The sequence below is a fragment of the Tyto alba genome, unplaced genomic scaffold (genome assembly GCF_018691265.1).
Source record: "Tyto alba isolate M040663 unplaced genomic scaffold, T.alba_DEE_v4.0 Super-Scaffold_14, whole genome shotgun sequence".
In the NCBI taxonomy this organism is placed as follows: domain Eukaryota; kingdom Metazoa; phylum Chordata; class Aves; order Strigiformes; family Tytonidae; genus Tyto; species Tyto alba.
In genome coordinates, this window is record NW_024881276.1 from 39,433,642 (window position 1) to 39,447,485 (window position 13,844).

Consider the following 13,844-nt stretch of genomic DNA (forward strand, 5'->3'; position numbering starts at 1 on the left):
GCCCAGGGTAACACAACCTAGTAATCCAGCAGCTGAGATCTGGAGAAGGAAACTCCACAGTACTGGAATTCACTCCTCCATGCACCAAAGACAGCCTGTGCTTGCTGCTGTTCTGCATTTCTTAATGTAAGAAACATTTTTTTTTTTTTTTAGAAGACTTACAAAGAAAGAGTAAGCATTAGAACAGTCTTTTTCTACTGGGGCTCTTTTTTTGAGGCTACACAATCTCTCAAGTGTTTAATTACCTATTATATTATGCAACTAGTATATAGATTATACCAGGTCTGAGTTCCTACAGTGTTGTGATTAACATACAGCAACCCAGACCAGCAGCAGTCTAGAATCAGTCCCTTACTGGTAGGTTTTCTCTGCAGTCTTAACTCAGTGAACAGATGTCCAAGGCTGAGCTATCTCACATAAAACTAACACTAAAACAAATCCTTCCAAACTATAGTTAGGCTATTTCTTTTTAGATGGAGACAAACTCATTCATATTAACATCTACTGTGTCTTCTTCTCATTCATTACAATGTCTGTCAGTGTGCTCAGTAAAGCACTAAACTATGTGGCCATGGGGCTCCACTTATCCTGTGAAACTACACAAAGAATCACTTATCTCACCATGCCCAGAATGAGTTGTGGCACAGCATCACAAGGCCTGCAACAGTAGCATGGTTTAGGCTGCATTTGAACTGAAAAATCCAGGAGACTCAAACCAAGTAGTAAGCAGCTTTGGACCGTGTCTGGTACAGGTCAGACTGTTAGCTCAGTTATCAAGCACCTCTCACTGCAAACTGCGGGGAAAAATTTTAAGGGAAAAGCCCGGGTTCAATATCCAAAAAAGACTCAACTACTGGCACTTACTACCTCTGCCTGGGAAAGTGTCCACAACAGCACTTTAAAAAAGTACAACACATCCATTCCCTGCAGCTTATTCATCTCTTCCTACCCTCTTTCTATAGGTTCACTCCTACGCTAGGTTGTAAGCTCTTTTGATCCTGTGAATGCTGGATTTCATTCCATGATCAGTATAGGAAAGGGTGAAAACCAAGTTTTCTTAATGCCTTCTTGACTTGATAAGTATCTATGCCTATAAATTCTGATTTTACAAAAGGCCATGTTAATAAAATACTATTTGAAAAAAAGAGATTCATACACTATAAGGAAGTTAGCCTCACAGTGATTTATATTTTTATACTGAAAAATTTCCTTACAGATAAGAAGAGAAATAACAGTGTTATCTCAGATATCATTATATGAAAACAATAAAGTAAATAAAAATAAGCCAAGCAAGGATGTTATAATCAGGATAAAGTAGATTATTTTTCTTCTTGTAATATGTGATTTTTGGAACTGTAGGAAAAATTATAAATCCTTTTTTTGTAAAACTTCATATAGAAAATTAAGTCTTTTTTCCCTGTTGGCTCGAATAATATAGGCAGAACAAAAATATATTCGTAAGTGGTTTATGCTTTCCTCTATTTTATATTTTATTTATATTTTAATATTCCATTTTATCTTTGAAATATTCATTATAGCTTCTTGATAAAAAAATAATACATTTATGAAGATTTTTATATGTCCCACCAGTACTTAAAGGGGGCCTACAGGAAAGATGAGGAGGGACTCTTTATAAGGGAGTGTAGTGATAGGACGAGGGATAACTGTTTTAAACTGAAAGAGGGTAGATTTAGACTAGATATAAGGAATAAATTCTTCCCTGTGAGGATGGTGAGATACTGGCACAGGCTGCCCAGAGCAGCTGTGGCTGCCCCCTCCCTGGAAGGGTTCAAGGCCAGGTTGGACGGGGCTTGGAGCAAGCTGGGCTGGTGGAAGGGTTGGAACTAGATGATCTTTAAGGTCCCTTCCAACCGAAACCATTCTATGATTCTATGATTATTTCATTAACAGAAAGTAATCTCAGTAAATTCATTTTCTCCCACACAACTGTGTGTACAACAGAATCCACTAAGTCTGGAAGTACAACATTAAAAAGACCTATGCTGGATCAATACCAATTTTCCTCAGAGCATCTCTTCCTTTCCCTCCCAAGTAAGAAAGTAGTGACAGAAGCTAAGAACAACAGCTAAGAGAGATGCTATATTGCATCAGATTGATGACATCCTGAAACCTATTACTTTCCTTTATAAACTCAGACATAGTTTGGCATTGACATTACTATGAACTTTTTCCATAAGACTAAAACCCGACAGGCTTTGAGGAGGGGGGTTGGACTAGACATTCTCCAGAGGAACCTTCCAACCACAGTGATTCTGAGGCTGTTTTAGAAACAACGCTCCACTAAACGTACATCTTTACTCATACTAGTAAAAGTATTTCTAGGTTTATTTTCTATTAAAACTTATAATTTAACTACTATTCTTATGAAATGAACTTTGCAACAGAACACCTTCACACATGCTAGACAACCAGATATCAACTATGTTCACGAAGGCAAGGCCACTTCACAGAGTCTACAACAAATTATCATCTCTAGCTAGTTGTACAACCAACCTCTGTAAATGCCTCAGAAAGAGCATTCACTTATTTCAAATGTAAACCAAACAAAACTGAAATACTCTTTAAATTTATGTTTAATTTCATTTTTATTGTAGGTTCTGTGCTTTTTAAAAGGGACTAACACATTGCTGGCTGTATACAAAAACTGACATGTCCTCAATGAGTATCTAACTTGAAAGTCTGAAAGGGTATAGTCAAGGAAGATCACCTTCCACAAGAGACCCTAATTTCCTTCTGAGAACATCAGACATCTGAAACACTGAAAAAGTTAGGTCTTGCTAGGTTTTATGTTCTCTTGAAGTTCATCTTTAACGAAAATGAACCGGGAAAAGAGGAATATTACTTTAAAATATAAACAACATTTCACCCGTTCCTTAACTTGAAATCTCTGCTCAGTAAGTGCTACTATCACAGCATCTTGAAGAAATTAATGTAAAACTCTACTAGATCTTTGAAGTTTAGGATCCTAACATCTACTATCAGCATAATTTCTGTTACAAGAAACTTTACATATTTTAATATTATTCAGTGTCTTTATGGTGAGTCAATAAAGTAATCAACACAATGACTATCTTTGTAGTTCAAGAGACTCTTTCATTTACCTCCCAATTTGCAAGCATCCATATTACAAGAAAGTAAAACATTATTAAAATGTACCATTTATAGGAAACTGGTCTATCAACATTCTACTGGGTTACATTTCACACCTAAATTCTACAGGTTTTTGTTTTAAAGGACAATTATTGTATTTGCAAGTAGGGATATTTTCTTCTTTTCTATCATGAGTGTATGTAACCAAATAATATTTTTGGTATTTTTTCTAAAGAAAATATCAAAATGAAGCTTGTAGATTATCTACAAGCAAATAATGCACTCCTCAAATTTTAACCAATTACTGTGGTTTTGCACATTGATCAGACTTGCTGTACTTTTGCAGACAAAGAACAAATTATTTGCATTGATTTTTACAATCTCTCTATCCAAGTATTTATCCAAGTATTTCCAAATTAAACCCATTTCCTATTTCAGGCTCATTTTTGTGTTGCTACTTCCTAGTTATTGCAACGACAACTTTTGATCTAACAGGGAACATTAAACAATAAATGACAGAGGGAAAAGATTCAAAAGGCAAATCTTAACTCTACACGCAACAAGAATATCAAAGGCTTTGTTGAACTTTTCCAGCTACCTGGGCTCCAGTACAGCTCATCTAAACCAGGAATTACTTCACTCTGTAAACTAAAATGTTTTTCTGTCTTCTACAGTTGCTACTAATTCCAGTGTGGAAAATTTAGCAGATCTCTTTAAAAAAACCATGCACCATACATACGAATCACATAAACACCCATTATTTTTTAATTCTGAATCTTAGTTCTTGTTTCTACCAATTTTTGAAAATACTGAGATTGAAACCTGAAAAGTCACTGAAAATATTTTACTTAAATTTTCCTTAAATCCTACAATAAGCAACTTTATGATGTTAATCTGCAAATCTCAATAAAGCTGCCCTAGCAGAATGGCAAACATGCTTCAAATAATTGTCAATAAAGACTCAGCTGGCACTTTTTCCTCAAAGTAGTCAATAAGGCACTGCCTTTGTTGTACAGAACTCCTATACAAAGGTTTTTCTATACAGCCATAGGTCTCTTTAGATACATATTCTACTGAGGCCAGGGTAGAAAAGCTATACTAGTTCAGAGCCACAAAGCACATTAATTCAAGTCTGAAATACAGTGTGTCTTCCTGGCCTCAGTACTCTGTGACCTAACTCCTTTAAACCACCACACCCCCCCTTTTTTTTTTTTTTCCATTTAGGACAGTTCCATCCTTGCAGTACTGTTTCTTATAAAACCTGAAGACCTAGTACACACAGTCCTGAGATCTAAAAGCAAATTGTGTTTTTTTTAAATAGGTAATAATACACTACAATGAATATTTTTATTTACTTTTTAAATATGAATGAATTTGTTACTTTTTAAGGCAGCAAGGACAAATGGAAATTATTTTATGGCATTATTTGCTTTATAGAAAAATCTTAAAAGAAGATGGGTAAGGTTTTAAATACTGTAACTTCTCCTGTACATTCATATGTGCAAATGTTTGGCATACTGAATGTTGAGGCTGTACGTACACATATAAATCTTCTTCAAAGAGGGGAAAAACAACACTTCAAAGATGTGTGACAGGTAGTGTAAATATTGGGTTTATGAATTTATTTGTATGATTTCACATTTTTACTAGTGGTTCACAAATCAAAGAACAGGCCAGAGTTGACCACTCTGAAAACACAGAACAGAAAGTAACTAGAATGTTTTCACTAACCATCTAAAATTAAAAATATCTCCATTACTTAGCTTATGAAATGATGGCTGATGCTATCAAAAATTACACTGACCTTGAAAAAGTCAAGTAAGCAATCTAAGTAACTGAGAAATACACTTCCAGAAGGTATGTCTGATGCTTAAGGAAACTGTCAATGTACCACGTAATAGAGATGGTTATGCCCCACCCAGAGTAACAATCAGCTCACAGATCTGACACAATACTACTTCCATAATTAATATTATCCTAATGATGTATGCTATGAACAAACATTCAGCAGTTTAATTGAACTTCAGTGTAGACACAGCCTTTATTCTTAGTTAATTTATTTTTAGTTCTTTTGCAAATATTCCAGATCAAAATAAGCTCTAGTTTGTAGCCTTTGTACTTGTCTATTTATACAGACTAATTTAATATAGATCACTTCATGTAGAGATAAACCCCAGTTTGGAGAAGAAAAATCTGTAGAAGAAAAACAGCAAGTGAAAGTAACTTTAAGAACAGATGAGTTTCTTGAGATAACTAGGCCTTCAGAAGACATTAAAAATAGTAGTAATAACAGAGATTAACAGCTGTTTTACTGGAAGCATGCCCAAGGCTGAAGTAAAAACTGGGTAGAGGACTCCATGGATAAATGGCAAATATTCTCCCCATCATTAAAATAAATCTTTCACATTGGGGTTTCGTATTCTTAAATAAAGAGGAAAAAAAAAAAAATCAGTGTATTTCTGGTTCCTGCCTACCAGACCGTAAGCAAATAATTGAAAAGTTACTGGATTTAAAAAGAACATTCTTTCCACTCACTAACAGGAGAGCATGTCCATATCACTAAAAGACTACACACAAATCAGTTTTGTCCTCAACTATAGCCTTGTTGTATTTCATCTTGAACTAGAATCCAGATATGATGAACAGCAAGATTCCTTGACTCCCTAAAATTTTTATAAACTTCAGTGGATGTTTATGAACTTTGGACAGGCAAAGGAGACTCTTCATATTGCTCGCTCATACTCCAAAATCTTCCTATGCATTACAATCTATGTAGAACTGCAGGGATTTGGCCTCCACTCCACTAACAAACAAATTCAGGTGCCTACAATCACACCATAAAGTCAACTTTCCCCAAGACACACACAGATGCTGGTACTGGTATGTAAACAGCTAGAGAGATAACTGTTTCACTGATAAATTGAAAATCGAGTATTCCCAAAATAATGTGCAAATCTAGAAGATAATGGAAGCCCGTCACAAGACATCAAATAATTATGAAAAATAATTCTAATTTAAAAAATCCTTTGTCAACGACATCTCTTTAAACTTCACTTGAATGAAAGGCCCCTAATATCTATACATGCTACCATCATATTTAGCACCAATTTTAATTATAAACCGTATTGCAGAGACTTTCATTGGTTAACAAGTGTTATTTTACATTACCAATAATCCTTAACATAGAGTAAAGCTGCAAGAGAAAAAATAATGCTGTACTAAAAATCCCGTACTATGAATTAGTTCAAAATTATCGTGACTACTATTTTCCTAAACAAAATAGCAAAGCATACTCAGAAGGCATTCATGTATTTTGACCATGTTAACAATCATCACTGAAATTGCATGTTTAAAAATATTTAGAAAAGAATTGGCTACTTTATCAAAAGAAATCATCCTACCTAGTATTTTATTGCTGTCACAAAGAGACAATTACCTTCCCATCACCATAAAGCTTAATTCTCCCCACCCTAACAAAACACAACATCTGCCAGCATTAACTTTATTTCTAGACAAAAAAAGAATGAGGGCTTTCAGACAGTATTTTCCAACGTATTTGGGATTAAATTCTCTTTCATAAAGAGGACTTCTTTCCCTCTAATTAGACGTAGTATAGCACTACTCCTTCCTGATTCTTGTTGTAAAAGCCCACTCGTTTCCAAGCACACCTTGAACTTCCTCAAGAAGGTGAAATCTGTACCATTTCCCATGCAGTGCCTCAAAAATATAGCTTCAAAGCCTGCCATAACTTTTTATAGTGGCCGTATTACTTCCTTTTATAGATGATACAGTAAATCTAAGATACAAAAATAAAATGCACAGACTCATAAAAGATCTTTATTGCATGCAATAATTGAAAATCTATTTTGTATTTTATTTTTTAAAGTGGAGTTTCTCTATGTATTTAATTCATAGATCTTTGAACAAGATGCCTGAATAAATTTGTGCAGAATTTTTATGTCAAGTGAGATATATATATGAAACCTGTATAATACACACATGTTTAATTATATATAATACACAGTCCCAAGCACAAATACAGGCTGGGCAATGAGGGGATTGAGAGCAGCCCAGGAGAGAAGCATTTGCGGGTGTTGGTTGATGAGAAGCTTAACATGACGTAGCAACGTGCACTTGCAACCCAGAAAGTCAACCATATGCTGGACTGCACCAAGAGAAGTGTAGCAGCAGGTCGAGGGAGGTCTCCCTTAACAAGGAGTGTAGTGATAAGATGAAGGGTAATGGTTTTAAACAAAAGAGGGTAGATTTAGACTAGATATAAGGAAGAAATTCTTCCCTGTGAGGGTGGTGAGGCACTGGCACAGGTTGCCCAGAGCAGCTGTGGCTGCCCCCTCCCTGGAAGGGTTCCAGGCCAGGTTGGACGGGGCTGGGAGCAACCTGGGCTGGGGGAAGGGGGCCCTGCCCGGGGCAGAGGGGTTGGAAGTGGATGATCTTTAAGGTCCCTTCTAACCCAAACCATTCTATGATTCTATGAATTAAATTAACATTTTAAAAACAAAATGCTAGCATACATTTTATTTAGAAGATCAGCACAAGAAATATAGGTTATGTTATCTAAAGTTAAAATGTTTGTTACTTAAAACAACTGACTCTATATGAACATCGACACGCCTTAATGTTCTGTTCAATTGTTTTCCCTTGCAATTAAAAAAAGCAATGTCAGTTGTTCCAAAGTTTGACAGTCTGCCACGCTTATAGAATAGCATGCTTGTGATTATTTACTCCCACTATGCCTCTGTATTTCAGATATGATTTCTACTCGTAAACCAGAAATCATCAGGCGTTAGACGCACTAGGCCACATGTCTCAACAAATCATCTTAGCCAAAGTAATAACCGTCAAGAGAATTAATTTTTATTTCTCCAGACCATTTAAAGAGAAAGACAAAAATTCAAATGATCAAGGACAAGAATAAAGAGACCATTACTCTTAATTTACTTTCCCTTGGTTCGGGTCTCAGCCACAATACAATGCTGAATTTAGGGCCAACACCGCATAGCGGTGGGAAAAAATCCCCCGTTTGCTTTCATAGAGGAAGAAGTTACTGGATTCCAGAGAGGCCATCAACACAGCATAAAAAAATATAAATCACTGAAAATAACAGATGCAGAAGATATTACCTATCTTGGACAGATCCGTTAACACCAGCTTGATCGGTTTGCTGGGGGTAACGATGCTACTTCCAGGCTAGCGCCACAGCTGCCTTTCCAAGTCCACCCTGTGGGAGGCCTTCCCCCCCCAAACCCTCCGAGGGCAGCACCTGCCCCCACAGCCCGTGCCCAGGGGGAAGCCCCTACAGCTGCATGGCTGCCAAAGTCCCATTTCTATACCCTGAAGAGTATCAAAAGCCTGAGATCCAGAAGAGAAGACAAAGGACGGCTCATTAAGGGCTAAAACACCAGGTACAACAAACAGCACTGTCAGAAAACAGATATACTTTTAAGTGCCCCCAGAAACACTGGATGAGGGGAGGGAAAGGAGGAGGCATGGAGCACTGAGGGCCTGGCACCTTTTGTCACTGGGCAGAGCGCTTAATTTTCTTACACAAGTCCAGTCGGCAGATCTGATGCACTTGAGTGTCCACAGGCAGAGGTGGCTGAGGAATAAAAATATTATTTTCTGTGTACTCTGCTCACATCAAGACACTTTTAAATGACACCTGATAAACAAGACCAGTGTATAACCAGCTACTTCTGACTGTTTCCTGCTCTTTTGGTGGTCTATTGGTTTACAAGATTCCATCGAGATCAATTACAGGCAGAGACAGCAACTGAAGTCTGGTGAATAGTTAATGCCTTCAGAGGTAGACCACAGATCAATCTAAACTTTCTACTCTCCTCTTTAACTCTTAGGTATAAAGATACTGCACAGAGCACTCATCCAGTTTCGCATATCATCAGCTCACCTTAATATAGGAATTTTTCAAGTAAATGTAAAAAAAACCCCTAAAAAGCCTAAAACCCCCACACACACACACACACAAACCCAAAAACCTAAAAATACACATCTCCTCATTTCAGTAAAATATGACTCAAGGAGACTACATTTTCCATGGAAGAAAATCATATTAAAAATCTACTACTGTATTCTGACAAGCTGCACTTTTGAAGTTTCAACTGCAATTCTCTTCTGCCCCTTCTCCTACATCTCCTGGATTCGCTAATTTGTATACTGTAGGAATAACTATGTATTTCTTCAAGACACAGATGTTACTTAGGAAGCCAAAACAGTCTGAACAGCAAAGCATACACTTACTTTCTTATCCTGTAACTGCCCTTACAGTGTTCTTAATTTAAAAATAAACTACAGTAATGAAATAAACTCCAGTGCTGATTTAAGTTCCTAGAGCAGTATGAAAGCTAAAGTGCAGCAGAATTAGCAATGTTTTACCTACTGATTTATTTTATAGGCACAAAACTTTTTATACTTTCTTCAGTGTCATAAGTGTGGTCAGGGTAATACGCATATATATAGCCTCTTAGAGACAGAATCCCTGCACTTACTTTCATGTAAATATAGTACTAATTGGAACTTCTGTATGATATGAGTTGACTTGTAGCCTCAAGTTACCTCTTAACATTTGCTTTAATAAAACTATACTAGGGTGACCAGAAGACTCACATCTACCAAGCTTTTCAAATTAGGAATCAGTTGTGCAACTGTTTTCTAAGCCCATTCCAACCTTCCAATGTCCTTTTTTGTGTGTATCTGTGGACTCAGCATTCCAATAATAGTCTCACCAATCATTCAACCATACTTTATCTCTCTACTCTTATTTCCCAGCATAACTTGGAAAAATCTTGTTAGACCATCTGATGCGATTCCAGGTCCTTTTCAGTATCACTCCCTTACATACTATGGTCCCATAATGCTAAACTCCTGAACATACACCTTTCCTGTTTAGACATACGATGTGGCATTTGAATGCAAGCATATATACTTGCCAAGCCATTCAGTCCAAACATGGAGTGTGGACTTGGCTTTACCATTACTTGTTTATCTGGTAACAATTCTCTAATGTACAAATCCTGCAAGTTGTGACTAATGATTATTGGGTAAATCCACGCAGAGATATGTATTTCTACTTCAGTGACTCTTTCTACATGTATCTATTAGAGGTTTTGTGTGTGTTTAGAGAAAATGGTTGCTGTTTCATTGTTTCTATAAACTAGTCAGATAATTTGAAGAAAAGTCAGTCAGTTTTTCACCACTAGTTTACATTGCTCTTCTGTGGACAAGCTCTCCTCCCACTCATCTAATCCACTATAAACACTGGTTTAAATCAGGTTTCTTTTTTTGTCATAATTGAAGTCAGGAAAAGATTAAACTTACTTTCTTCTTTCCAGTAACAAAATATTTAAATGATGACAGCATACTGAAGGAGCAAAACCAGGGACTGTGACTCCTAATTATTGCTCCCATTTTCTACCCTCTTAACTTTGAAGCTCTGCATCTATTCCATGACATAGCGCAGAAATATGCATGAGCTGCAATTCTCCCTCTAGAACAGGGTAAACTAATTGACAGCCTGAAGGCTGAATCCAGCTCCACAAGACAGTCTTACTTGGTTCCCATGATGGCCTAGAGCAAGACTGCACATCACCTACTGTGCTAAACAACTTGCTTAGCCCACAGAAAAGCAGGAAAGAAAGAAAAGGGAGTGGGAAGAGGTAGAGGGTGGGAGGAACAAAAGAGCATGGGTGATGGCTGACAGGATGAAAATGGAAGTGCAACCATTCCAGTACTTTCTCACCTTCCCGAGTTGCCTACATGGAGAGCAGCCAGTGCAGAGCAGAGCTGGAGCAGGCCGGGTATTACACAGGGTCTGCCCCAGACTGGGATAAGCCAGAGGAGGGATCACTTCCTCCTGCAGAGACTGGGACAAGCACAACAGCCTCTCAAGCCCACATGACTTTTGTAACAGGCTTTTAAGAGGCAGCTTTTCCAGATCTACAGATCAGATAGATCTGGAGTGAACCTGTGACCCAAGAATGCCTACAAACAGAGGACAGGAAGGCAGTGCCATCCCTGCATGGGACCTACAGTCTCTCCAAAGGGAGGTCACTGATGGAGGAGAGAGATAGCCTGGATGTTCCTGGTCTGGGCACAAAGTCCTCTTCTTCACATCCACTACGTTTTAAAGCAAAGGTGCTGAATTTGGCTTCATAGGCTTTCCCTGAGCATGGGTGAAATTAAAATCAATGACAGTCATCTGTTTCTGCAGGAGCAGTCCTGAGTCCAACAGGAAGATGACTTAATTGAAGTCAGAAAAACAAATGTTCCTGTACCAGGCTCTCCAGCACCTTCTATAGCACCTACATATTACTAGGATTTCTCTTTTGTAGCTTTCTATCTCTGGACAATGGAGGGTTAAATATACAGTCATCTTGATATATTCATCTGATCCATGAACAGATGGCAGGGAGGGGAAAAAAAAAAAAATGGTGGCCCATGACCATAGGGAATCAGCAATCCAGGCTCTAGAGGAATAAAATGATAGAAGGAAAATCAAAAATTACACATTAGAGAACTCAATTTATTTTTGCACCACCCAAAAGGAGTAATTTTTTTTAAACATTTCAAAGGACTTCCAAAGTTATTTGCTACTAGTGCTAAAAATAGCTAGGAAACATTTCAAACAGTCCTTACAGCAGAGTGATGAAGACTAGTCTTGTGAGAAACAAACGTAACAGTGTACAAGTTACCAATCTCTTTGTCGTTAACAGACGTCTTCATGACCCTCTGAGACCAAGATTCAATTTCTTCCTGCCTCAGTTTTCCTGTCTAAAGAACAGCAATAGCAAGACTGCCTGCTTTCCCAAGTATGAGCACATTTGAACATTTAGAAAATGCTTTTAAAAACTTGAATTGGAATACCTACACATAAACAGAGGAGTGCAGACTATTCTGGGTACTTCTGCAAAAGGAAACGTCACAAAGCAATGCTAAGATACCAGAATAAAAGTATATGCATGGGTTCTCTTTCTTCTGTACATGGACAATACTTACTAAAATTAGCTGGCCTTTATGATTTTATTTTTGAAAAATATTGTGACTATTTTTGGTTTAAAAACCTAATTACTTCAGTTAGAATTTTAAAATCAAGTAATTTGCAATACCTACCATTACACCTTTTAGGTTCAGCCCATTATTAGTGAAAAAGATACATATTGAGATGATTTTTATCATTTTTATTGTACTAGCTGATTCCATGATGGCAGTTCTGAATATTTCATTGTCCACTTCTTCTAAAACTATTAATATGAGTCTAGCAGATCTTACTTTATAAGAAAACTTTTCTATTATATGAAGTATCTGGATGAAAATGCTGCTTAATGCCTTTTAAGGAAGGACAGACCTTTCCACTGTATTTTATTTTATGTTTATTCAGAAAGTGGTGCATAGGTGAGTTCTCATATATTTTGAAGAAAATTTTTTCAGTTAATAAACCAAAACCATAGTTATTAGAAAGAGCAGTACAGAAGAAGACACAGTTTTATAAAATATCTTAGTAAAGTCACATTATCAGTGGAGCCTTTTCTGTTTTAAAACCTCTCCACAGACTAAAGCAAAGAACTAATTCCACTAATAAAACTGGAGCCAAACAAATTATCTTCAGATAAAGATGTCTACGAGAAAGACTTGCTAGTGTCTGATGAAAAATTTAAGAGCAGCATGGTATTCAAGGAATCTGCTTAATTATGGCCATCTTACTCTTGTGGCATTTTTAGTCTACATATTCTGTAGGGTGAAAAAAATCATTTACTTTTTTTGACATCAGAGAAAAACCCAGAGGTTTTTACTAAACAGTGTATCTGTAGTATGCCTGTTAAGTAAGGATAAAGCATTGAGCTGAATACCAGACTTTTAACAGTAACAGTTTCTGCCAGTAAAGCACTTACTAATAGGAACTGAGGAAGAAAAGCAACCAATAATGCCTTTGCATCTGGAAATGGTTACAGAAACCAAAATGGTAACTGTGTACAAAGTACCACAGTCACATAATCCTAAAACTTTTTTAAAAAAAAAAAAAAAAAACAAAAACACAAGGGTTAGAAAAAGTATGACACCCTCGCCTTTGGTTTTGTTTTGTTGTTTTTGGTTTTGTTTTGTTTTGTTTTTTTTTTGTTTGTTTGTTTGGTTTTTTTTATTGGAATATTTTAAAGTTTTAAATTAAGTTTTAAAAGCTCATTTTTACTGGTGTTTTGTTTTGTTTTAGTCTTTATTATGAACATTTGGGACAAAATTATTGGGACAAAATTATAGCTCACATATAGGTAAAATATTAAATTTCAGTCAAGCCAGGTCTAGCACACAGATCCCCTCCAATCACTTCTGATAGCACAGAAGCACAAAGAAGCCGAGTTTAGAGAGTCCACATGTGTTTAATCTTTGATTAATTGAACAAAAACTAAGCGCCTCCAGACATATTTCTTTTAATCACGGGAAAGATACCTTTTCAGTTGCTTTGCTAGTAGGAGAGAGTCAGCAGATGTCTGTCTGGTCTAAAGGGAATTTCTCTTTCTCTGGAGAAAACCGTTTAAATAGGAAAGAAACAGCCATATGCTGACTATGCACTGCTTAACAGATGACGTAGAGAAGCATCTACTACTGCAGGGAGTGGAACAGGGCAGTTTTCAAATTAAATTTCTTTCAAATTCAAAGCAATCAGCTGAAATCAATTTACATGCAGGATGCAAGTTAAGTCAGAT

General features: G+C 36.7%; 1 protein-coding gene across 7 annotated transcripts in view; it reads right to left on the reverse strand.

Moving 5' to 3' along the window:
- The window catches only part of ROBO1 (roundabout guidance receptor 1), a 740,888-nt gene that overhangs the window by 245,056 nt on the left and 481,988 nt on the right, over positions 1 to 13,844 (reverse strand). The gene's annotated exons all lie outside the window — the stretch shown is intronic.